This window comes from Piliocolobus tephrosceles, chromosome 3 (genome assembly GCF_002776525.5).
Source record: "Piliocolobus tephrosceles isolate RC106 chromosome 3, ASM277652v3, whole genome shotgun sequence".
NCBI classification, from domain to species: Eukaryota; Metazoa; Chordata; class Mammalia; order Primates; family Cercopithecidae; genus Piliocolobus; species Piliocolobus tephrosceles.
The window spans coordinates 72422652-72449367 of record NC_045436.1 but is presented as its reverse complement, the minus strand read 5'-3'; the positions used below and the strand labels follow the sequence as shown (position 1 = coordinate 72449367).

Sequence of the window (26716 nt, the reverse complement as noted above, 5' to 3'; positions counted from 1 at the left end):
AAGGCATAAATTTTGAGTCTGGATTAAGAAAAAAGATCTAATCATATGCTGTCTGTAAGAGAAACACTTTAAACACAAATACAAGTAGGTGGATGGTACAACGATGAACTGCATGGAATGTTAACCATAAAATAATTAGTGTAGCTACACTGATATTATGAACTGAATTGTTTCCTCTCAAATTTGTGTGTTGAAGCCCTAACCTTCAATGTGATGGATTTTTGAAGATGGGGTCTTTCAGAGGTAATTGGATTTAGATGAGGTCGAGGCAGAGCCCTCACGATGGGATTAGTGTCCTTAGAAGAAAAGGCATCATAGAGCTTGATCCTTTGGGTTTCATGCTTTGTCTTTCTCCCTGCCCCACCCCACCTCAGTGTGTATCAAAGAAAGACCATGTTAGGATACAGTGAGAAGGCAGACATTTGCAACCCAAGGAGAAAGCCCTTACCAGGCATTGGCACTGCTGGCACTTTGTTCTTGAACTTTTAGTCTCCAGAATTGTAAGAAATATATTCCTATTGTTTAAGCCACCCAGTTTATAGTATTTGATTGTGGCATCCTGAGTAGACTAAGACAGTTAATATCAGATAAAATACATTTTAAGGTAAATGAGGTTACTAAAAGCAAAAACAAACAAAAAAACATAGTAAAGTATAAAAGAGTAAATTCATCAGTAAAATATAATAATTCTAAACATGTAAATACCTGAAACTGAGACCTAAATATGTGAGGCAAATCTAGATGATAGAATCGAAGAAAATAGGCAATTCAATAATAAAATGCTACTGATTTTAATACCCACTTTCAGTTATTAATATAACAAATAGGTAAGAAATCAGCAAGGAAAGACAATACCAGAACAAGTCTATGAACTTGTTCAACTATCAACTGTCAAATTTGACCTGTCATCTATAGTACACTCTACCCAATAATAGCAGATATACATTCTATCAAGCATACATGAATATACTCCAGAACAGAATATACCGGACAATAGATCAAGTGTCAACAAATCAAGAATAACTGAAATCATACAATATTTTATCTGGTCACATAGGGAAAAATCAGAAATAAAGATACAGGAATTTGAGAAGTCCACAAATATTCAGAAATTAAACAATGCACCCATTGGTGAAAGAATAAATTACAAGACAAAATTAAAAAAAAATTGTTGAACTGAATAAAAACAGAAACACAACATGTTCACATTTACAGCAATCAGGTAAAGCAGTGTTAACTGCAAAATTATGGCTTTAAACGACTTTATCAGAAAAGAAAAAAAATATCCTAAATCAATAACCTAAGTTGTTAACTTAAGACAGAAAAAAGCAAATAGTTCTCATTCATATTTGGAAGCTAAAAGAAAACTGGTCTCATGGAAGTATAAAGTAAAACTGAGGATACTGGCAGCTGGGAAGGATAGAGAGAAGGCAAGATAGGAAGAAATTTGTTAAAGTACACGTAATCACAGCTAGACAAAATGAATAAGTTCCAATGTTCTATAGCACTGTAGGATTACTAGAGTTAACAATAATATATAGTTTCAAATGGTAGAAGGAGGATGTGGAATGCACCAACACACACAGAAAAATAACTGTGTGAAGTGGTGCATATGATAATCACCCTGATATAATCACTATATATTATATGTATCTCAACTACGTATTGCATAAATATGCAGAATTATCATGTGCCAAGTTTAAAAAACAAAAATAAATAAACACAATTTAAACAGAAGTAAGGAAAAAATAAAGAGCAAAGTCAGTGAAATACAAAAGAAACACAAAGGAGAAAAATCAATACAATCAAAAGTTGATTCTTTTGCTAGACTGACAAAAATTGAAAAAAGGTACAGATTGCCAAAATGTGGAATGAAAGAGAACCTCTATACCAACCAAACAGGATTATAAAAAAATCTTATCAACAACTTCATGTTAGCATAGTAGATAAAATAGACAAATTCCTAGAAAGACACAAAGTATCAAACTCACTCAGCCATGAGAAAAATCTGAATAGATCAAAGCAAGCAAATAATGGAATAATTCAAAATCTTATTGCAAAAAAATCTTCAGAACATACTGCTAACTTCTATCAAACATTTAAAGAAGGAATAATACCAATCCTTCACAAAGCCTTCTAGAAAATAAAAGGGAAAGGCAGACTTCCCAAATTATTTTGAAGTCATTATTAAAATACCAAAGAAATACTAAAACATCACAAGAACAGAATATCACAGATCAATATACCTCATGAATACAGATTCATGAGTCCTTAACAAAATATTGGCAAATCAAATTCAGTAATACGTAAAAAAGATTTTATTCCATAACCTTTAAAGACTTATCCCAGGAATGCAAATTTGGCTGAACATCTGAAAATCAGTGAATGCGATATACCATCTCAACAGAATAAAGGATAAAAACCACATGATCACCTCAATGAGCAAGTGAAGTATTTCACAAAATTCAGCATCAATTATGGTTAGAAATCCTCAACAAACTAGGAGTATTCAGAAATTTCCTCAACATGATAAATAACATCTTTGGAAAATACACAGCTAACATCATATTTAAAGCTCATGGCTAAATGCTTTCCACCTAATATTAGAAACAAGAAATGATTTTCACTTTCAAAATTCCATTCACCATTGTTCTGGAGGTTCTAGCCACAGCAACCAGAAAATAAAGAAAGAAAAGGCACCCAGACTTAAAAGGAAGAATTATAAATGCCTTTATTTGAATAACATGATCCTACTTGCAGAAAATCCTGACAGATCCACAGAAAACTTTCACAACAAACAAATGAGTTCCTCAATGTCATAAGTTGCCAGATCAAAATACGAAAAATAGGGTTTGTTTATTAGCAAGAAAAATCTAACTACAAGTAGTGATTCTGTTCATAATATCATAATGAATAAAATCCTAAGATAACCTAAAAGAAGAGCAAGATTTGTACAATGAAAACCAAAAAAAAATATTTCTGTACAGAAATTAAAGCAGATCTAAATAAGTGGATATGTATTCTAAATTCATAAATTGAAATACTCAATATTGTTAACATGTTAATCATCCCCAAATTGACTTAAAGATTCAACAGAATTGTTACCAATTTCCCAGCATGCTATTTTGCAGCAATTGGCAAGCTGACCCTAATATTTATATGAAAACAAGGATAACTCAATAACCAAAAATAAGTTGGTAGAAAGAAAAAAAAATGTTGGAAAACTTACACTTCAAGATTTCAAAACTTGCCATAAAGCTGCAATATGGTACTAGCATAAAGACAGGAATTTAGATAAATGGTAGATGAATAGTCTAAAATAGACTCCTATATTCATGGTCAATATACTATCAACAAAAGTGCCAAAATAATTCAAGAGGGGAAAGGATAACCTTTCTAAGAAATAGTTCAGGTTAAATTGGATATCCCCATGCCAAAATAGTGCCTCATACCACACTTAAACGCAAACATAAAATAATGGATAGACTTACGTAAAAAAGTTAAATATAGACATTTTTTAGAAGACATAAAAAAAATCTTAATGACCTTGGACTATATTCTTAGATACAATATCAAAGTTAAACACATAAGTTTAAAAAAATAACTGCAACAAAATGTTTAATTTGCATTTTAAAATACCCGCTTAAGAAAATGGGGGGGAAACAATGGACTAGTAGAAGATATTTGCAAACATATATCTGATTAAAAAAAAAAACTCTTATCAAGATTATAAAAGAATACTTCAAAATAAATAAGATTGTCAAAAAACCTCAATTAAATGCGTATGCATAATTTGAACAAGCACTTCATGGAAGAAAATATACAGATGTCAATAAAAAGATAGTCAATGCCACTAATCATTAGAGAAATACAAAGTAAAACAATAATCAGATACCACTTCACATATTTTGCAAAAGTGGCAAAAATGTGAAGAAATTGGTGGGAATGTGAAATGGTACACAAGCTTTGGGAAACAGCTGTTCAGTTACATAAGAAGATAAACATTAATTTATCATAAAACTGAGCAATTTCTCCCTAAATATCTACCCTAGCAAATGCTATGACTGAATGTTTGTGTCAAAAGTTCATATGTTGAACACTAACCCTCAGTGTGGATTAATTTGAATATGGGCCTCTAAGGAGATAATTAAGATTAAATGAGGACATAAAGATGGAGTCCTTATATGATAGAATTAGTGTCTTTCTAAGCACAGAAACCAGAGGGCTTGAGCACACTCTCTTTTCATGCAAACACAAAGCAGAGATCATATGAGTACACATAAAGAGGGTGACCCTCTGCAACCTAAGTGGAGAGTCCTCAACAGACTTCGACCCAGCTGGCAATTTGAGCTTGGACTTCCCAGACTCCAGAACTGTGAGAATATAAATTTCTGTTAAGACACCCAGTCTGTTGTATTTTATTAGGGCAGCCTAAGCAGGCTAAAACACACAAAGAAATATATACATATACACACACACACACATATATATGTGTATATATATGTATATACACACACACATATGTGTATATATATGTACACACACACACACACACACACAGACTTTTAAATAAATATTCATTGCAGCACTTTTCCTAACAGAAACTGGAAACAATCTAAGTTTCTTCAATTATTGAATGGAAAAACAAAATGATATATCCCTGTAATAGAACACTATTCGTCATCAAAAGAAAAAAATCTTGATACATGCTACAACATGAATAAACATCAAAACTCATTGTAAGTTGTCAGACACAAAAGATTTTGTATTGGTACCAGTACCATGCTGTTTTGGTTACTGTAGCCTTGTAGTATAGTTTGAAGTCAGGTAGCGTGATGACTCCAACTTTGTTCTTTTGGGTTAGAATTGTCTTGGCAATGTGGGGTCTTTTTTGGTTCCATATGAACTTTAAAGCAGTTTTTTCCAATTCTGTGAAGAAAGTCATTGGTCGCTTAATGGGGATGGCACAGAATTTATAAATTACCTTGGGCAGTATGGCCATTTTCACAATATTGATTCTGCCTATCCATGAGCATGGTATGTTCTTCCATTTGTTTGTTTCCTCTTTTATTTCACTGAGCAGTGGTTTGTAGTTCTCCTTGAAGAGGTCCTTTACATCCCTTGTAAGTTGGATTCCTATGTATTTTATTCTCTTTGAAGCTATTGTGAATGGGAGTTCATTCATGATTTGGCTCTCTGTTTGTCTGTTACTGGTGTATAAGAATATTTGTGATTTTTGCACATTGATTTTGTATCCTGAGACTTTGCTGAAGTTGCTTATCAGCTTAAGGAGATTTTGGGGCTGAGACAATGGGGTTTTCTAAATTTACAATCATGTCATCTGCAAACAGGGACAATTTGACTTCTTCTTTTCCTAACTGAATACCCTTGATTTCTTTCTCTTGCCTGATTGCCCTAGCCAGAATTTCCAATGCTATGTTGAATAGGAGTAGCATCAGAGTGAACAGGCAACCTACAGAATGGGAGAAAAGTTTTGCAATCTACTCATCTGACAAAGGGCTAATATCTAGAATCTGTAAAGAACTCAATCATATTTACAAGAAAAAAAAAAAAAAAAAACAACCCCATCAAAAAGTGAGCAAAGGATATGAATAGACACTTCTCAAAAGAAGACATTCATACAGCCAACAGACACATGAAAAAATGCTCATCATCACTCGCCATCAGAGAAATGCAAATCAAAACCACAGTGAGACACCATCTCACACCAGTTAGAATGGCAATCATTAAAAAATCAGGAAACAACAGGTGTTGGAGAGGATGTGGAGAAACAGGAACACTTTTACGCTGTTGGTGGGACTGTAAACTAGTTCAACCATTGTGGAAAACAGTGTGATGATTCCTCAAGGATCTAGAACTAGAAATACCATTTGACCCAGCCATCCCATTACTGGGGATATACCCAAAGGATTATAAATCATGCTGCTATAAAGACACATGCACACGTACGTTTATTGCGGCACTATTCCCAATAGCAAAGACTTGGAATCAACCCAAATGTCCATCAGTGACAGACTGGATTAAGAAAATGTAGCACATATACACCATGGAATACCATGCAGCCATAAAAAAGGATGAGTTTGTGTCCTTTGTAGGGACATGGATGCAGCTGGAAACCATCATTCTCAGCAAACTATCGCAAGAACAGAAAACCAAACACCACATGTTCTCACTCATAGGTGGGAATTGAACAATGAGATCACTTGGACACAGGGTGGGGAACATCACACACTGGGGCCTATCATGGGGAGGGGGGAGTGGGGAGGGATAGCATTAAGAGATATACCTAATGTAAATGATGAGTTAATGGGGGCAGCACACCAACATGGCACATGTATATATATGTAACAAACCTGCACGTTGCGCACATGTACCCTAGAACTTAAAGTATAATAATAATAAAAAAAGGCTGGGCGCGGTGGCTCAAGCCTGTAATCCCAGCACTTTGGGAGGCCGAGACGGGCGGATCACGAGGTCAGGAGATCGAGACCATCCTGGCTAACCCGGTGAAACCCCGTCTCTACTAAAAAATACAAAAAACTAGCCGGGCGAGGTGGCGGGCGCCTGTAGTCCCAGCTACTCTGGAGGCTGAGGCAGGAGAATGGCGGGAACCCGGGAGACGGAGCTTGCAGTGAGCTGAGATCTGGCCACTGCACTCCAGCCTGGGCGACAGAGCAAGACTCCGTCTCAAAAAAAAAAAAAAATAATAATAATAATAATATAATAATAATAATAATAATAATAATAATAATAATAATAAGATTTTGTATTATCTAATTCCATTTAATGAAATGCCCAGAAGAGGCTAATCTATAGAAACAATTCATGGTTGGCTGAAGGTAGTATTGAACTGTCAATTGATGGGCTTGAGAGCTTGAGGGGTGATGGGAAAGTTCTACAACTGGATTTTGGTGATGGCCATATGACTCTGTAAATTTACTATTAATAGTTTAATTTTACATTTTAATAATATGAACTAAATGATGTCTCAGTACAGCGTGAAGGAAGAGGAAGTGGAAAAGGAGGGCGAAGGGAAAGCAAAAGAAGAAAATGGTAAAAAAAACAGAAGTGGAGCATCTGGTTTCTCAGAATTGCACATCCTCACTAGGGTGGGCAGAATGATACTTCTGTTTCATGTAGTGAAATATTTATAGAGACAGGTATGATTGTTGTGCTTAGGGTTAAAACTGGAACAATATCACACACATAAAGTGGATCTTAAATAAGGTAGAGGTGCCTTTCTGTCACTCATAGCAGTCCAGCCAGGGCAACTCTTCTCTACAGGAGAATCATGTTCCTCCTATCTTGTTGCTCAGCCATTCCCCACTGCATTGTCCCCATATGCCTCGTGAAAACTGGGTCCCAGTAACGTAAATATTCCAGGTCATTGAAAGGGGGTGAGTGTCAGTCTAAAGCAAAGAGCTTGTGTTTAAGTTGGAATGACTTGGAAGTTGTCCACACCTCCATTCACATTCCACTGGCCTTCTGTATACGATCAAGGAAAGGTATGAAATGTAGTCTTATTTGGGGAACCATAAACCCAACTAAAACTCTGCTACTGTAGAAGAGGGGAAGGGACTCTTTTGAATAGTTTAACATTGTGGGTGAAAACAGTTTATTAAAATTGTGGTAACAGATAACAGTGATAATCCACATACATTTTCAACAGTAAAGAGATTAAGCCTAATTAAGAGATGCACTGGCTCTCTTTTCAAGATCAGAGTTTCTAAATAAAATCAGATATGCAGATGAACTGCATCTACAGTATATATAATTTCAGTTTACAAAATGAATTTTCAAAACAAGGCAGGGTGTGAAAATGTAAGTGACTGCAAGTAGTGGTCAGATAATTGAAGGAGGTATTCTCAAAGACACGATAGTTGCATGTTAAATGGAAATAAGGTATTAATGTGGTCACAAGGAGAAAGAAAAATTATAGTAATCTAATATTATGTATAATATATAATATATATTATTTCCAGTAACTGTTGTGCACCCTGTTTTCCACTGGAGAACCACATCACTTTTGCCCCTTCATCATTCAGGTCTCTGCTCAAAAATCATCTTCTCAAAAAGCTATTTTCCTGACCACTTTATTTTAAATGGCACCCCACTATCATCATCTTTATGCCTAGTATGCTGCTTCATTTTTTTTCATACTAACTCTTCAATCTGGAATTTGTCTTTATTATTTTTTGTTTCTTCAACTAGAATATACATTCCCAGAGAGCAAGATACTGTGTTTTACACTGGTACCATGAATCCGTAGACTAATATGTGGTACATAGACACTCGATAAATATTTGTTGCATTAATTAATGAAAACTTAACCACATAGTAAGGTTCTCAACAAGACTGAAATAATGTTAAATAAACTCAAGCAGACTGTTATATATTTGGTATCAAATATTGGGGATACACTAAGCATGTGAGGAAAAACAAGTATTTCAAGCTGTGTGTGGAGAAGGGAAAGTAAGCATGCCAACATCAGTACTTCTTGAAATCCTCTAACACTTTATCTTTACTGCTAATGAAAACTTTATAACTTACTGTACTTTGTATTATGACTGTTTACATCTATATTAGTGTTATTTATATCTTTTATTTGCAAAACAACAAATTTTTGAAGCCAGAAACCACAATGATGCATCTTGGTATTTAGCACTTACAGTGTTTTGCAGATTAAAAGCTCTTAATATATATTTGGGTGAAAGAATAAATCAATGATTAACAAAGTGGCCAATTGTTACAAATTGAAGAGCATGTTTTATTCAGAGTAAACAAGCCTCAATGGCCACTTGTAATAGTCATCAGACCAATAAAAATACATACGTTAAAACATTATCTCACTTAATGAAAAAAATAGTAACCACAAACTACGCATGTAAAGGAACCACAATACATGATATCAATATTCTTTATCTACTTCTGTCTAACTCAGTTAGGAAACAATCCATGTTTTCATGTAAGAGCACAGCACCATGACACTGAGTTATAGCACAAAATGCCAAATGTGTAGTAAAATTCCTTTGAGAGAATTAGTTAATACACATGCATAGCACTTTTTATATTATAAAACTTGGGTGCTTATCTCTTTCTTTAATGTGAAAAGCAATTACTCCACTGAAGATGTGGAATAATTATTTTAAAATATCACTTGCTCTTAAAACACAGTGCAGGTATTGTGCCTTAGAAGCGGCATCTTTGAACTCAAACCATTTTCATTACTTTTGCTGCATTTTAAAAGATTTAATAAGACTCTGGTATATGAAGGTTGATCTCTTTATTAATGTCTTTATTAGTCTTCAGTTTTACTTGCTGAATCATGATTCTTTCTATGTTGAATTGACCATTGCACCACTAGTTTGGGAAGGAGGTGACCCTGAAGTTGTGAATAGGACACAAATCTTGAGAAAATTTACTGTTTCTGTCCTTGCAGCATGATGTTTACATTCTCAATATCTTCCAGCCCCTACCTCCCATTTTTCTGTCAATCACAAAGATTTATTTTTGAATATACCTAATTCATTTGCTTATACTTTCTCTCCTTTCAGAGAAGAAAGCATGGCTTACTACCTTTCCCTTTCATTTTTTTTTTTCCTTTCTCCCTCAACTCACCATCCTTTGCTGTACATCACCACTTTTTCTACTGAACTTTGTATTTTGTTTCCCTTTCACTGAACTTATACATACTGCCTTGTTATGCTATTGTTTGTGCACACATTTCTCATCTTCATTTGTAGTTTAAAGCTTCGGAAGGGGTAGAGTGCTTCTAAGTTACCTCTACATTATTTACCAATTCTCCCTCAGTGTCTTGTGCTGAAATGCTGAACAATATTGAATTAGTGATGGAATTGAGAACCTTATTATACTGATCACGCCTTGTGAGACCTTTCCTACCCTTCTGCCTGCTGTACTGCCTGGTGTTTGGCCATTTGCTGTTCATTAGCACCTACTTAATGAGTAAGTCTGGGAAATAAAAAGATATAAAATGCAAACAGTCCTTTTGTAACTTGTTACTTTCTCCTTATTATTCTAGGTAATAGGTAACAGAAAGTTACCAAGTAAAAAAAAAATCTTGGCTACGAAAAATGTTCACCAGTAACTTGTGGGTCTTCCCTATCCCCAGGGACTTAATAATGAGTCTAGTTTACACAATATAACACTCCTACAAAGAACGAAATAAAGGAAAAATACAGAAAAATTGTTATCATAAAAAAGGAATATTCAAAAATTTTTGAATAACTGATTCATCAACTTCCTAAATCAAAGAAGAGGCTTTAAAGAATACATTTTAAATATATAATGGCAGCATTAACGTTCATAATGTTTATTTCATTTGTTATATTATTTAAAGTAAAAATAGTGATGTTTCCTTGACCCATTTATGCTTAGCGTTCCATTGTTGGAACGCTAAACCTGTGGGAGTTATTTATATCCTGCTGCTCAAGGTCATTACCAAGGTCTGATTGCAAAAATTCAAAAAATTGCAGCCAGGCATAAATGAGTAAATTCAGCCATTCAACTGTACTGTGTATTGGCAATTTGGAGATAAGCTGTGTTTCTGCTCAGATGTAGAGCCTTTTTGAAGGGGTGTTGCCACTCAGTATCTCCAACATCATGTCGACCTTTGCTGAATCATTAAAGTGTCCATTAACATAAAGGTTTTAGCTTGTAACGCACAGAAGCTAGAACTCTGAGGCCCTCTTACTGTGCTTTGTAATGTGATACATAGATTGACTTTATAATACAATCAAAGATATAACACTTTCTGATTAGATTAGATGAATGTGAGTTAAATAATGATGTTGGTTAAAATTCCAATAGAAAACAATGGCAACTCAAAATAGGATAATTTAGGTAGGGCTTCTTTTTCAATGGGCTAAATTACACAGGTCTGGGTGGAGTTCAGCCAACAAATGGGGAATAGTACAAAAATCCAGAGCTAGTAGCAGTTAAGTGATACCACCAGTTCTAGGTCCAAAGGATAGAGGAGAAGACAGTGAATTTCAAGAGAAAGTGATATAGAGCAAGCTGCATCAAGAAATACATAGATTTTGTTTAAGGCACACAGTCAGCTTAAGCCAACCACACACACAAGACAGAAGATAAATGCCTTACCTTCTTTCTTCTTCCTCTCACTGAAACATGCCTGAGCCTCCCAATCAGCAGACTTAAAGAGAAACCAGTGTTCTAGGCACTATTCTAAAGGTTCCAAGTGTAATAAATTAACCTAACTGAGGTGTGGCTCATTTTCTTCATCTGAAAAAAGGCTAATAAGAATAGTAACTACCTCATACTTCATAAGTCAGTATAAAGATCAGGAAAAAACGAAGTATTTTTAACAGTTCATTGGATGTGGTAAGTTAAGAATAAATGTCTCTTACTATTGGATTTATCAAATGAGGCTCTTCTGTAGAAGTGTACAGAAAAATATAAATGTAAAAGCCACAAAATGAGGTTCCTTTCTTCTGATTCAATAATATGTCTGTGAATTACTGTGTTAGAAGAACAGGAAAATTGAGTAAATTTATTTTGAAAAACAAATTGTGGTATTTATTTTAGTTTTCCTGGAAAGAAGAACACTTACAGGAAAAGCGCTTATGTTTCCAAAATTAAATTCAAAATCAGAATTATAGCAGGTGAATTTAAAATCTAAAAAGGGTCCAGTAAAAAAGTCCCCATGCCAAAACGTCAGTGAGATCTGCAGGAATACCAGGTTTTCCTTTGGAATATACACCATGCCCAAGGGGAGTATAAAGAACCAAAGCTGATTTAGGTAAGAAACTCACAAGTAATATAGTTGACAAGCAAGGAATGACTTTGATGATGAAAATAAATATTTGTAAAGCAACAAAATAAAAATTTGAGTGTCCACAACAACATCCAGTCCCTCAACACAGCAAGCTCATACCTCCAAATTATTTTCCCATATGAAACAGCTTGGAATACTGTTCCCTTTACATTTTCATGTCTGTCTACTACTCAACCTGAAATCTTAGCCAAAGGTTTTTCGTTCATTTGGTTTTAGCATCCATCATCCTCATCTTATAAAAAATGGGCCCTTGATTTTAAATCATACATAGTCTACCTGTTATTTTAGTATCATTATTTTATATCACTTGTTTCCACTACAAGTAAAATTATCAACTTTTCTAGATCTCTTTGTATACTGCCCCAGTAGACTATAAACTCCCTGAAAACTTGAATTAAATTTGTCTAATTCATCTGTATAAATCCCAATTTAGTGTACAATGAATAAAAAGTGTCCTACGAATAAGTGAACAATTACAATTCTTATTTTTGAAAGAATAATAAATTGATCTTGGAAATTCCTAGTTTCCGTCATTTGGCCTCCCCTTCCCATATTTAAGCGTTAAGCAGTTTCCAAAGAAAGAAAATATACACTGGTGTATTCGTCCATTTTCATACTTCTATAAAGAACTGCCTGAGACCAGATAATGTATAAAGGAAAGAGATTTAATAGACTCACAGTTCCGCATGGCTGGGAAGGCTTCAGGAAACTTACAATCATAGCAGAAGGTGGAGGGGAAGCAAGGCATCTTCTTCACAAGGTAGCAGGAAGGAGAAATGCTGAGCAAAGGGGAAAGACCCCCCCTTATAACACCATCGGATCTTGTAAGAACTCACGCACTATCAGGAGAACAGTATGGGGGAAACTGCCTGCATGATTCAATTACCTCCACTTGGTCTTTTCCTTCACAGGTGGGGAGTATGGAGATGATGAAGATTAAAATTCAAAATGAGAGTTGGGTGGAAACACGAAGCCTAAACATATCAACTGGTGACTGTGCTCACCTGGATCCCTAGCATGAATTTCAGGTAAGCTGAAGGACAGTAGTTTGACATAAAGTCTGCCCATTTCCATTTTGTCAGACATAATATATGGGACTAAAAAATTATTTTATTTTAAATTCTGAGATACATGTGTGGGAAATACAGGTTTGTTACATAGGTAAATGTTTGCCATGGTGGTTTGCTGTACCTGTCAACCTATCACCAAGATATTAAGCCCCACATACATTAGTTATTTATCCTGATGCTCTCCCTCCCCATAACACCCAAAAGGTCCTAGTGTGTGTTGTTCCCCTCCCTGTGTCCAGGTGTTCTCATTGTTCAGCTCCCACTTGTAAGTGAGAACAGTTGGTGTTTCGTTCTCTGTTCCTGTGTTAGTTTGCTGAGGAAAATGGCTTCCAGCTTCATCCATGTCCCTGCAAATGACGGAATCTCATTCCTTTTTATGGCTGCATAATATTCCATCATGTATCTATACCACATTTTCTTTTTCCAGTTTATCATTGATGGGCATTTGGATTGATTCTATGTCTTTGCTATTGTGAATACTGCTACAATGAACAAATGCATGCAAGTATTCTTATAATACAATGATTTATATTCCTTTGGGTATATATCCAGTAATGAGATTGCTGGGTTCAATGGTATTTCTGATTTTAGGTCTTTGAGGAATTTCCACACTATCTCCCACAATTGTTAAACTGATTTGCATTCCCACCAACAGTGTAAAAGTATCCTTCTTTCTCCTGTCACACCAGCATCTGCTGTTTCTTAATATTTTAATAATCTCCATTCTGACAGGCGTGAGATAGTATCTCATTGTTGTTTTGATTTGCATTTCTCTAATGATCAGTGATGTTGAGCTTTTTTTCATGTTTCTTGGCCACATAAATGTCTTTTTTTTTTTTTTATAAGTGTCTGCTCATGCCATTTGTCCACTTTTTAATGTAGTTGTTTTTCTTTTCTAAATGTGTTTAAGTTCCTTGTAGATTCTGGATATTAGACCTTTCTCAAGTGGATAGATTGTGATCATTTTCTCCCATTCTATAGGTTGTTTATTCTTTCTGATAATAGTTTATTTTGCTGTTCAGAAGCTCTTTAAATTATATTTATATGTCAAATTTTGCTTTCGTTGCAATTGTTTCGGGCATTTTCGTCGTGAAATCTTTGCCCCTTCCTATGTCCCGAATAGTATTGCCTAGATTTTCTTCTAGGGTTTTTATCACTTGGGGTTATACATTTAAATCCTTAATCCATCTTGAGTTAATTTTTGTATAAGGTGTAAGAAAGGGGTCCAGTTTCAGTTTTCTATGTATGGCTGGCCAGTTTTCCTAGCACTATTTATTAAATAGGGAATCCTTTCTCCATTGCTTGTTTGTGTCAGGGTTGTTTAAGATCAAATGGTGGTAGATGTGCAGTCTTATTTCTGAGATCTCTATTCTGTTCCATTGGTCTATGTGTGTGTTTTGTATCAGTATCATGCTCTTTTGGTTACTGTAGCCTGAAGTATAGTTTGAAGTCAGGTAGTGTGATGACTCAACTTTGTTCTTTTTGCTTAGGATTGAATTGGCTGTTCAGACTCTTTTTTAAAAAAGTTTGTTTGTTTTATATGAATTTTAAAGTAGTTTTTCTAATTCTGTGAAGAATGTCATTGGTAGTTTAATGGGAATAGCATTGAATCTGTACATTGCTTTGAGCAGTATGGCCATTTTCATAATATTGATCATTCCTATTCATTTGCATGGAATGTTTTTCCCTTTATTTGTGTCCCCTCTGATTTATTTGATCAGTGGTTTGTAGTTCTCCTTGAAGAGGTCCTTCGCTTCCCTTGCTAGCTGTATTCCTAGGTATTTCATTCATTTTGTAGCAATTGTGAATTGGAGTTCATTTATTATTTGACTGTCTATTGTTTGTGTATAGAAATGCTTGTTATATTTGCACATCAATTTTGTATCCTGAGACATTGTTGAAGTTGCTTATTAGCTTAAGAAGCTTTTGAACTGAGACGATGGGAGTTTTCTAGTTAGAAGATCATGTCATCTGCAAACAGAGACAGTTTGACTTCCTCTCTTCCTATTTGAATACGCTTTATTTCTTTCTCTTGCCTGATTACCCTGGCCAGAACTTCCAACATTATGTTGAATAGGAGTCATGAGACAGGGCATCCTTGTTTTGTGCGAGTTTTCAAGTTGTATGCTTCCAGGTTTTGCCACTCTAGTATGATATCGGCTGTGGGTTCGTCATAAACAGCTCTTAATATTTTGAGGTATGTTTCACCAATATCTAGTTTATTGAGAGTTTTTAACATGAAGGGATGTTCAATTTTATCAAATTCCTTTTCAGCATCTATTGAGATAATGATGTGGTTTTTGTCCTTAGTTCTGTTTATGTAATGAATTATGTTTATTGATTTGTGTATGTTGAAACAGCTTTGCATTCCAGGGATGACACCTACTTATGCATTGTAGATAAGCTTTCTGATGTGTTGCTGAATCTGGTTTCCCAGTATTTTATTGAGGATTTTTACATTTATGTTCATCAGGGATACTGGTCTGAAGCTTTTTCTATTCTCTTTTTTTTTAAATCTCTGGCAAGTTTTGGTATCACGATGATGCTGGCCTCATAAAATGAGTTAGGGTGAAGTTCCTCCTTTTCAAGTGTTTGGAATAGTTTCAGAAGAAATGGTATCAGCTCCTCTTTGTACCTCTGGTAGAATTCAGTTGTAAATCTGTCTAGCCCTGGGCTTTTTTTCGTTGGTAGGCTATTTATGACTGCCTCAATTTCAGAACTTGTTATTGGGCTGTTCAAGAATTCAACTTCTTCCTGGTTCAGTCTTACAAGGGTGTCTGTGTCCAGGAAATTATCCATTTCTTCCACATTTTCTAGTTTATTTGCAAAGAGGTGTTTATAGTATTCTCTGATGGTCGTTTCTGTGGTGTCAGTGGTAGTATTTTTTTATCATTTTTCTTTGCGTCTATTTGATTCTTCTCTTTTCTGTATTATTCCAGCTAGTGGTCTACATTTTTAAATAAATAATAATAAATCCTGGATTTATTTTTGAAGTGTTTTTCATGTCTCTATCTCCAGTTCCTCTCTGATCTTGGTTATTTCTTGTTTTATGTTAGCTTTGGGGTTTGTTTGCTCTTGGTTTTCTGTTTCTCTTAGTTGTGATGTTAGGATGTCAGTTTGACATCTTTCTACCTGTTTGATGTGGGCCTTTAGTGTTATAAATCTCCCTCTTGACACTGCTTCAGCTGTGTCCCAGAGAATCCGGTATGTTGTCTCTTTGCTCTCACTAGTTTCAAAGAACTTCTTGATTTCTGCCTTGATTTCATTATTTATCCAAAAGTCATTCAGGAGCAGATTGTTCAATTTCCCCTTAGTTACATGGTTTTGAGTGAATTTCTTAATCTTGAGTTTGAATATGATTTCACTGAGGTCTGAGATATTGTTTGTTAAGATTTCAGCTATTTTGCATTTGCTAAGGAGTATGTTACTTCTAATTATGTGACTGATTTTCAGGTGAGTGCCATGCTGTGCTAAGAATGTATATGCTGTTATCTGTGGGTGGAGAGTTCTATTGATATCTATGAGGTCCACTTGATCTGTGGCAGATCGTGTCTAGACTGCCTCTTTAGGCTGGACCCTGACTGATTCCTCCTCACTGGATGGGGCCTACCTGCAGGAATTTCAGCAACTTCAGGCAGGTGTGTAGGGACAGAGCTCTGATCTCACAGGGGTTGAGCCCTTTGCGGGAGGGATGACTGCAGTCTCCACGGATCAATAGACTTAGTCTTTCTACCTTGTGGCTCTGAGGAATCTAGGCAGTCCAGATGTATGAGAGTCCCCCATCACAGTGCCGTTCCTCTACCAAGGGGCAGCCAGAGTGCTTTGTTAAGAGGTCCTGGATCTTATGCCTCCTGACTGGGTGAGACTCTCCAACAGGGGTGACCAGATACCTTTTACAGGAGCCTTCCTGCTAGCATCAGGTTGGTTTCCCTCTGGGATGGACATCCCAGAGGAAGGAGCAGGCAACCATCTTTGCTGTTCTGCAGCCTCCACTGATGACACCTCCAGGTGTGGGAGGGACCCAAGTGAATAGGGTCTGAAGTAGACCCCCAGCAAACCACAGCAGCCCTACAGAAGAGGGGCCTGACTTTAAAAGAAAAATCATCAACAGAAAGCAGCAACAAAAACAGCATCAACAAAAATGTCCCCATAGTCAGTCATCAGTTCAGTCTTTTTACATACTCCCATAGTTCTTGGAGTTAATACAGAGATAAAACTTTGAACTGTGCAACACAATTCTAAACACTGAAGCTTATTGAACAAATACATATAACAGAATAAAAGCAGGATTTGTGAGCACACAGAATGAGGCTAATATGACAACTTCTTGTGCTTTGACCTGTAAGAATGTGACCTTTTCTCTTTTGTGTATTTATTTTTAATTCTCTAGTTACCTTCTCTCACCTGAGCCCTCTGTACTTTGCTCAGTTTTAATAATACGAATGAGTACATGAGACTACTTTGGAACTTTCTGTTTGTGTAAGTATACATTCAAAAATACAAAAATATTTCTTAGCATTCAAGCTAATACTATTCAAGAATATTCTCTATACTAAGATTGTTTCTGACTTTGATTTGTGAAGTGCTTCCCCACCTACATCCTCCCCTAAAATACATTCTGAGAAATACACATATATATGTGTGTGTGTGTTTGTGTATATATGTGTGTGTGTGGGTGTGTGTGTATATATATGTATATATATAAATGAAGTCTTGTCCCGTCGTCCAGGCTGGAGTTCAGTGGCACCATCTCAGCTCGCTGCAACCTCCACCTCCCAGGTTCAAGCAAATCTCCTGACTGAGTCTCCTGAGTAGCTGAAACTACAGGCGTACAGCAACAGGCCCAGCTAATTTTAGATAGAGATGGGGTTTCACCGTGTTGGCTAGGATGGTCTCGATCTCTTGATGTCGTGATCTGTCCGCTTTGGCCTCCCAAAGTGCTGGGATTACAGGTGTGAGCCACAGTGCACGGTCTGGAATATATATTTTTTTTATATATAGTAGACATTTTAATGTATCTTTATGTTTGAAATATAGCTTAAGAAATGGACTTAACCAATCTAACCATCATATCATGTTTGTCTATCAAAGATCAAAAAGTAAATCTGTTTTGAAATGAGGCATAAATTCTTAAGAAAATAACGTGATTATCAGGTGTTTTTGAAGAATAGTACAAGAAGTTCAAAAAAGCAAATGACCAAGTTTTTAAAGTTAATATTTACCTATGTATAATTGCAACGAAATGTGCAAAGCATACAAAGATAACCTTTTAAACAATCATGTCAGATATAAAATTACCAGAGATGATGCATCTTTCAAAGCATAAAGCTTTCCTTGAATTAATTTCTATATTCGACCTTCACATATATCACTCTCCTACAGCATTATGTTGCTCCACAGCTGAATTCCATTTAGCTATGACTCAGTGCCTTATTTACTTCACTGATTGTATTAAGCCTACACAAATCATCAGAAAGCTTTAATTTGGCCTCCACAGGCCTTCTCTGCTTCCCAGAAATGGTAACAAGGTATTTTAAATCCTCCCAACCCTAAGTACACATGTTGCAACATCACTACTATTTGCCAAATAAATTACACTACATGTATAATTCTCATCTTCCTGTGCTGACTAGCAGAACCAGCCCAAGGAGAGAGAGAGCGAGAGAGAGGGAGGGAGAGAGAGAGAGAGGGAGGGAGAGAGAGAGAAAAGCAAAAGCATTTAATTCTATATTTGTAAAACCATAGCATTCAAAATCTTGATAAGGAAAGTCCCATATGGGCAAAAATATGTCGCTGACTAGGCAGGTAATAAGGTTAGACTCAGAGGTATCCATGGGAACCACTAATAAAACTACTAGAATACGTTCAGGAACGAAATATTGGAAAGGGGTGAAAACACTGAGGGACACATGCAATGGTACTAAATCATCACATACAGCACTGTCATTAAAATGTAATGAGATTAGTGGAGGAACCCATCTACCATAATTACAATCCCATATAATCATTACACAATAATCACATAATCATATTAATGCCATGGAGTATGTATTTATCCTCATTTTACTGTGAAGAAACTGAGGCTCAGAAATAGTCTGTGTGAGGGCCCACAGATAATAAGACATAGAGTGGAATTCATACATAAAGGCAGGTATCTAATTCCATGGCTCATGAACTTAATATCTATGTTTTTCCCTGCAAGGTAAATGACGCCAATCTTAAGATTTACATATCAAACGAAATATAGACATTTTGAGTGTCTGCAGTATAATATGGAGAATCAAGGATTAAAAAGGGGCTAAATAAACTGTTTTAAAATAGCACTGTAATGGGAGAGCATAAAGAAGAGAGGTACACATAGGTCAAGACCTAGCACAAGGTTACAGAATAAAGGCCAAATTAACCAGGACAGCCAATGGAGAGCACAACAGTGTGCAGAGTAGTTGGCACAAGGCTAAATGCTCACAGTCACCCAAAAGGTACTGGCTGATTCATTTTCTTTTTTTTCCCCAGAATATGCAATTTCCTATTGCACGTTGGCTTATTGCATGTTCCTTTTAAAAGAGAGCTTTTCTGTAATAATTCTTTTGAAAATTACAAGATAACAAAGTATTGCATGAGTCCCAAAAGACTCTTCATAATTTGATCCCCATAAATCTCATTACACTTGTCAAGGACAACAAAAAATAGGTGTTAAATGTGAAAGTAATTGTCAGCTTGCTATTTCTTGTCAAATTAACCAAGTAAACTAGATTATATAAAAGTTGGATATAGAAAATAGTGATGACAGATTGAAAATTCCAAATATACTGAAGTCATCATTAGTTTGTCAACATGAACTTAAACTATTTCATGACTACATATTGATCTCTTGTTACAACTGTAGAGTGTAGGTAAATGTGATTTTTAATCAAATAAACCAGACATTCAGAGTTACTTTAATATATATAGTGATTCCTCTAATGAGTCAGTATCATAAAAGACTGATTAAAAGTGAGTTATGTTACCATATCCATACACCATACATACAGACATAGAAGAATACAAGAAAGTGATGTGCTATGATTAGGATAAAAGAATTGGTAGCAGAAAGAACACAGACAACAAAAGAACAAATCTTTACTTCCTTTAAACACAGCTTTCATAGAATGCTGCTAAAGACTCTTCCAAATAAAACAAAATCCAGAGCAGCACAAATTGCTAAAATATATATCCTTATGAGGTAACTCACACAACAGATCACAACTATAGATCGTGAGGTAAAAGTCCTCGAAGCACAAAGGCTATAAAATTGTGATGTAGAGGTGTGTAAACATCTGAATTTCAATCTATTCACTGTAGTAGAGACCTGTTACTTCAAGAGTATGATATCGAATGAGATAAGGGAAAGACTCACACATACAGCAGTAAAACAACAAATAACAGGAAAAAAGATTAGACTATGCAATTTGTATCTTCATTAATATTTTGTTTAAAGGTAAAGTAATAAACTTTTTTAAGAAAGAAAATACCTCTCTTTCCTGAAAAGTATATTTTAAAAAGTTAGACCATCTTATTCCTTTCTATTAACACAATTAAACCCCAAGTGAAAGGCAGAGGGGAACAGCATGCTTTTTCATGGTTAAAAATCCATAGCTTTCCTCAAATATATTTTTATTCCTGGAGTTACATGCTGTGTTCTTTTTTTTTTTTTTTTTTTTTTTTATCTCCCATTGTAGCTAGCTCAATCTTGGAAGTACTAGGCATTTAATAAGTACTTGAATAAATTAATTTGACTGAGTAGTCTCAAAATTAGGATTATATATATATATATTGCTCTTAATGGTAAATTCTGCAATGGAAAAGGTTTGTGTGAGCTTTTTTTTATTATTTTATTTTTTTAAATGCATGTTGGTGTTGTCTCTAACAAGCATAGAATTATTTGTACTTTAATACTACATTGATGATGGACACTAAAGAGCACACATTAGATAGATTCTAATTCCAGACCTTGTGGCCCAGTCTTTAGAAAGTGACAGGCAAGGAGAAGAAGTAATACAAGTTTTGGCAGGAGATTGCTGGGGAAAGGACCAAGCTAAGTATCTTCACTCACAGAGGAAAATAGGTGGTTTAGTCACTGAATAGACATCCAGTATCCCTCCTGATGTGCAGATGTTTGGAGATGGCCGTTCCACATCATGATTTGCTCCTTCTACCAATTCACACATGTAGATGGTCCAGAGTTAACCAGAGCACTGAGATGGACACTGGGACTCAAAGCACAACCTTGACTTTGATGTGGGAAGGAAAGTAGGAATGAAAACAATGAATAAATGAACAAATGGATGAATGAATGAATGAATGAATGAATAGAATTATACCTACATGATTTCCTAGTTTTGTTTCTCAGTTCCCACAGACAACAATTCTCAAGTTTAGTTTATTGTCAGGAAATTCAGAAAATAAACTGGAATTGAAGTTATCAAAATTGGTCCAGGAAGCACAGGCTTTTGGGGAACACAAACTGTAGTATTATAGTAGGAAGGTTGCAGAATCCAGTGTAAGACGTTTGAAATTAGCAGATTTTTCTCACAGTAAAAATGTCATATTAAAGCAGCAGTCATATAAATGAAATATAAGTGAGACTTATCCCTGGGAAAAAGTGTCAAATATTGCAACCACATAAATCATTCTATTTACATCTTCTTTGGACTAGACTATTTAGATTTAATCAATGACACCTGAAATATTCACCATGGATGGTAATGTGTTTTGGAGATGTTCTTTTTCATAATTATATGTCCTTACGCTTTTTCTGATTGTGCTAATTTCTTATCATCAATTTACACACATGAAATAAATATGTATGTATTTTTATAACGATAAAGAAATGAGATGGGTAACATAAACCAAAAATGAATGCAGTTTTATTGTTTTATAAGCATAATCATATACAGGCAATTATTTTAGAAGATATATGAGGCAGATCCAATTGAAATAATCATTTCATTAAAGTAAAATGTTTACCTTTTACAAGAGCAGTGTGTAAAACAACACTGGTGTTGAAGTAGTCTTAAGGTTGACCAGGCTGAAACTTGCAAGATAATCTCTCTTAACTACAACTGTTTATTTATATTAAAAATACCATTGATTTTATGTTCATATTTCCAGCATCACAACAGTTTAACTTTAATGAATCCCATTACTGCATATTACAATAAAAGTTTACTTCTTTGAATTGAACTTTGATATATTGATTCATATTTTTATATTTCAAAAAGCATTGGACATTTTTCAAACACCTTGTGTTTTTGAATTTTAATGATGTTTAAAATGTTTTGCAATACATAAAAAAGTATTATAGTTTAATATGTTTTCTTTCAAATAGATTAATTTGTGACATTATAGTATAATTCTGCCCTTATATGCACTATGCAGCTTATTTTTAGGTATTTTTCTAATAAGAGCAATTATTTCAAAATTGTTTATCTGAATCTTGCCATTAAATATCAAAGAACGATGCTTCACTTCCTTCTTAATACATCAAATACATGTGAGAATTATATATGGATTCATACTTCATTCACCTTTTGACTTGAGGATTTCTACAAATATACCACCCTTACATTTCCTGACTTTGTTTTCTTATAAATTTCCACTTTTCATGGCCCATCTTATGTTGATCTCAGCTAAGAGCTAACAATATAAACACTAAGTACTGTTTTCAGAAATGACAGCAGTATTTTTCACACCAGACATTTGTACATCTATGCTAAATGTCGTGCATAGATTCCACAGAAGAAAAAATCTGTAAGAGAAAACAAAAAGAGTAACCTATGAATTAAAAGAGTAACCTATGTATAGCTACTTTGGTTCAGGTTAAGGGAATCAGCACAAGACCCTTTGGATTCTAGTGGTAGTAATGAGTGCTGTGGGTTGTGGTGATTAGTTGAATGAGGTGGCAGAACAAACAATGGATACCCTATATCTGTTTAATCTATTTTAAAGTCAGACACAGAAAAACTAGGAAGCAATTTCGGCAACATGAAACCTTCTCTAAAGGGACACTAAATAATCATCATTTGTATAAGGTTCTAATTCTAGAACTATGTTCTTAAGGTTTATAAAACCATAGAGATGAAAGTTACCTTAAAAATACATTATATTCAGATTCCTTCATTTTTTACAGATTAGAAAAACCAAGACCAAAAGAACAAGGTTGATTTATATAATGTAACGGGTCTTTATCATCTAGATTGAAATTTTCCTACTATTCCATGATTGAACATAAATAATAAACAGCAAATAAATATCAAAACATAAGTCTGCTACTTTTTTGAGTCCTTACAGTACTTACTGAAATCCTGTAATACATCATGCTATCTCATGTGTGTGTATACATATGCATAGGTGGGTATAGTTATTAGAGATGGCAAGAAAAATACTGGACTACTGATGTAAGAGAGGTCTTGGTTTAGCTCTTTTTCTGCTACACACATGCCTGGTAACCCTAGAAAAACTAGGGAGAATTACTTAACCACTCTGGGTCTCAATTATTTCATCTAAATTGTGAAAATATTCAACCAGATTTGTATAATTTTCCACCCCTATAATTCTCAAGATTTTAAAAAATAACCCATGTAACTTTTTTCTTTTTTAAATTTATTTTTTATGGAGAACACTGCATCCTAGATACCAAAATAGCCTATCCAAATGAAAAAAAAAAAAAAAAATTGTCAAGAAAACCTCCTGAGTTAAGGTTTGAAAATGTATTTGCCTTTGGTTAATATCCTGCAGCTCAGTACACAAAAGATGAAAAATGGCTTATCAACAAATACATTCATGAGAAAGGAAAAAAGAATAATCTCAAAACAGGTAATTTATTTCCAGATAACTTTTGTGAAAACAGAATTTTTTCTATTATTCATTTATTTCGAAGATCTGAAATCAATGTTAATCGATGTTACCAAATACTGACAAAATTAAGAGATGCAGTCATTCATCTCCAGAGAATGGAATGTTAAACCCGTGTTATAACTGAGGTATCTGTCTAGAAATTCATTTTCTAAAGGATTAATTGCTATCCAAAAATGTACTGTAGACAAAGCTACAAAGGAAGATTTCAAAAATACCAATACTGTTTATTACTGTTTATGGGTTATATAGGCTGTCACTGAATTCCTCTCTCTTATTAAGTGATGACAGTAGAAAGATACAATGAACAGAAATTTTGATTTTTAAAATAAAAAATCAGCTCTTAAATGTGACCGATTAGAGGAAATTCTAGCAATAAAATAAATTGAGGATTTCAGGCTATTAGATTTTATTTATCTAATCTCTGAGTGATCCCTATTATCATTTGTCATTATTACTAAATATCTATATGTTTGATGATGCTATTTGTTCAAGGATTGACTTTCAAATTTGAATAAACAGAGCGATCGAAACCATGAGTTTTTCTATAAGTTCATTAGGAATGCTAATATGGAAGCAATCACTTATAATTGTATCCTTGAATCTTTTGTCCTTTAGATTGTAAAAAATGAAAACAAACAAGGTGATGTTAGTCCCTCTCATTATAAGTTTGCATAGTATTGCAGTAAACATGTGAAAGTTGGCTATCTTCAATGGCACAGTTGAGGTTTTCTACTAAATTACTTCCTCAAAACATTAAAGAAAACAGTGCTTCTGAAAGGGTTGTTTGTTCTCTTTCACTAGAATATTTTCTCTTATTTTTTCAAGCCACCATTTTACAAAAAAAAAAAAAAAAACTCTATAAATAATTATTTTCACTTCTAACATTAACTGAAACCCTTCTTGATATTGAATAGGGAAACAAATTATATTTAAAGCTTCCTGGAACTCATTTCAGGTTTATTACCCAAAGCTGACCATCAAAGTAACTGGTGGAGAACACCCTGTTAGTTTGCCTGTTGCCATCAGGCAAACTGCCCAGCTCTTTCATTTTTCTTGACAAGTGTCTAGTGGTCTCTATCTGGGAACCTTATTACCTCTTTCAATTTGCTTTCAGTGCCATCACGTCACTATTGCAAGATATTTTTGTTTTCAGAATTTAGCTGGCAGCAGAATAATTAAAGAGAGCAATGTTAAAACAAACAAACAAAAACAAGCGGTATAGTATTTAAAAAACTGTCGTTACTTTTCAAATTATAGTCTTTAATAAAGGTGTGAGGTACTTTTTTTGCTGACCTTATAATTTAGGTCATTGTGTTGTATTCATTTCATTTTTTTTCTTACTACTTTTTTAGTCAAGGTCAATATTTTTAAAAGCGTGGGTAGTTTAGCATGTCTTGGAAGTTAATTCACAATTATTAATATGTAGTTACTCAGAAGATAAAGAAAGAAATCAGTCCTTACGTTTTACCTGCTCACATTCTGGTCCTTATACATAAGAGTTGAGAAAGAAAAATAATACAGATTTCTTAAAAATGACTGACATATATTTCCCATTGAATATATCTTTAAAATTATTTGGTATCTTCTTCCAATTCTATTTTATTATTTTCCAGATCCTTCCATTATTTCTAATATTAATTTATACTGCTTTTAAATATTTCCACAGAAAATTTATTAACATTTCCACTATTTAAATCCCTGTATTGTCAGGATGATTCTGATTTTGAAATGTAAATATCTGAATATTTATTTCAATCTGACTTTTCGCATTAATGTTTACTTATTAAAAATTAAAATCTCATTGTATTATTATAAACATTGTTATCCTATTGTTTGTAAAGCCAGTTTTTACTGAAAACAGTTCTATTCATTTAAAAAAATGATTTTTTACTCCATTCCATTAACAACAAGGAAAAAACTTTTAGACCACCAATCATATATCTATTTTCTAACTAACATAAATAGGTTTCAAAAGTAGCCAGTGCTATTGGTTGAAAATATATTTCAATAAAGGTTACCTGCACGTAAAGCAGATGAAACAGTAAATGAAAAGTACACGTTTTTAGACACTTATTTTCCTTACTCTTTCAATGTTTGCATTACAAAAAAAAAATTCTGCTCAACTTCGTTACAGTTAATATGGTATCTGCCTTTTCTTCTGCCAAATCCTATTTAAATTTTTAATGAGGCAAACGTTTTATTTGAGTAAATTAATTTTGCATTCATTATCTTCTGTTTAAATACATTATCACAATAAAAAATAAGGTAGACTAGTTTCTTAGTTTAGGCTGCTATATCAAAATACCTCAGGTTAAGTAATTTATAAATAACAGAAATGTATTGCTCACAGTTCTGGAGACCAGCAAATCCAAGATCAAAGGCTCAGCCGATTAGGTGTCTTGTGAGAGCTCTTCTTCTACTTCAGAGATGGTGCCTTCTTGCTGAGTCCTCGAATGGCAGAAGGGGCAGGCAAGCTCCCCTGGGCCTGTTTTATAAGGGCACTAATCCTATCCACGAGGACAGAGCCCTCATGAGCTAATCATCTTCCGAAGGCCCCACGTCTTAATACCACCAGAATGGGAATTTGATTTTGACCTATGCAGTGGGGTAGGAGGGGACACAAACATCCAGATCTTCCCAATTAGCAACAAATAGTCTCATGTAAAATGAGTGCTTTCTGGATCAAGAGGCTAAATGTTTAATTAGATTAATAGAATCAAACAGAAAATTCCATTTGTCTGGGATCTTTCAATCAAAATCTTCATTAATAGGAGTGATGATTCCAATATATTAACAATAATTGGTATTTGTGTTACTTTGTACCAACAAAAATTTTAATTTACTCGGGTTTACAGAAGAAAAGGAGGAAAGTGCTATAATATTTGGTGCCTCATAGAGAGTAAAAATTTATAGT

General features: G+C 34.4%; 1 protein-coding gene across 2 annotated transcripts in view; it reads right to left on the bottom strand.

The window, feature by feature from the left end:
- GRID2 (glutamate ionotropic receptor delta type subunit 2) overlaps nt 1-26716 on the bottom strand; it is a 1491924-nt gene that overhangs the window by 1178864 nt on the left and 286344 nt on the right. The gene's annotated exons all lie outside the window — the stretch shown is intronic.